This window comes from Entamoeba invadens (genome assembly GCF_000330505.1).
Source record: "Entamoeba invadens IP1 unplaced genomic scaffold scaff_1105074726297, whole genome shotgun sequence".
NCBI lineage: Eukaryota > Evosea > Mastigamoebida > Endamoebidae > Entamoeba > Entamoeba invadens.
This window is the reverse complement of record NW_004440111.1, coordinates 1-1519: the sequence shown is the minus strand read 5'-3', so window position 1 is coordinate 1519 and position 1519 is coordinate 1.

Genomic DNA, 1519 nt, shown 5'->3' with positions numbered 1-1519 from the left:
AAAAGGTAACATTATAATTAAAATTGTTTAATATTTAAATGGTAGCATTTTAACAAAAACTATGTTATTTTAAACAATAAATGTAGAAACAACTTGGTTACACAATAAAAACAAAGAAGTTTGTTTGTTTGCATTTTAAATGTTACAATAATGATATTAAATGTATTATTTTAAATAAAACATAATAAAAATATTTCAAACAATAAATAATTAATAATCAAATTTAATAATTATTTAGATAAATCATTATTATTACATTGCTGAAATTAAAAATAATTTAAATAGACATTCATTTTTTTAGTTTTAAATTTGATTGTAAATATCAATGAAATGTGAACGTTTTTTTTGTTAAGCTAGTAATTCTGAGTAAATTTCTTTGAACCCATAACAACTATTTTTAATTTGATAAATTTCAATTATTATCAATTATATAACTTCGTGTTAATTTGATTTGTATTATTATTATAAAATAATTTACAGAATCAGTCTGTAACATTTATTGGGTGAACATATTATGTTTTTGATTTTGTGTAAACGACAGATGTTGGGTTTAACAAAGAAATTAATCAACTTGTGATTTTAAAATAATGTTTTTAATATATTCGATATCTTATGTTCCAAAAAATAGCTCACACTTTAAATTAAAAAAGTGAAAACAACAACCGCTTAAATAAATACATAGTAATAATAATTCAATGGAGGATAACTGCTTAATATCAACAATCCGACAAAAATAAGCTTATACTTGTTTAAAATAAGTTGAAATAATCTTTTTTGTTTGTAAACACAAAACAGTTACTTATGTGTAAGTTAACATGATATTTAAATAAGATATGTATTTGGAAATACAATAAGTAATTTAAATATTATTATGAATTAAAATTCATTAATTTGTATTTATTTATAAACATTATTGACTATGTGAAGTCATTGAAATATATTACTTTAAATAATCAATTGACAATCATTTTATATTTGTTTCGTTTTAAATATACAAAATATATATTTTTTTCAAATAAAAAAGTGCATCTTCTACTTTATTGTGAAAAAATTCCAAATACTTATATTTTATTAAAAAGTGTTGAGTTAGATTTAAATAACAAAATAAATATTCAAATTACATATTATATTTTTGTTTAACTTGTTTGTATTGAAAATAATTGTATATAATTTAATGTTCATTCTATATCTATTTAATTGTTACACTTTTACAGGTGAATTGTTTTGGCTCTTGATTATATTATTTTAAACTATTCAAACAACAAAGATGTCAATATACAAACACATTTTTAAACGTATTAATTTAAAAACAGATGTATTACAATAAATATAATTCTCGATTTGTTTTTCTGTTAAATAGAAGAAGTTTATTATATACAAATTATTGATCATTGAATATAATTTGTGAAATTTTATAACAATTTGTTTTAATTAAAATAATAATATCATTAGTATAATTTTTAGTTAGTAACAATTCTCTGAACCTAAGGAACATAAATCATAAAGAAGTATAGATAAA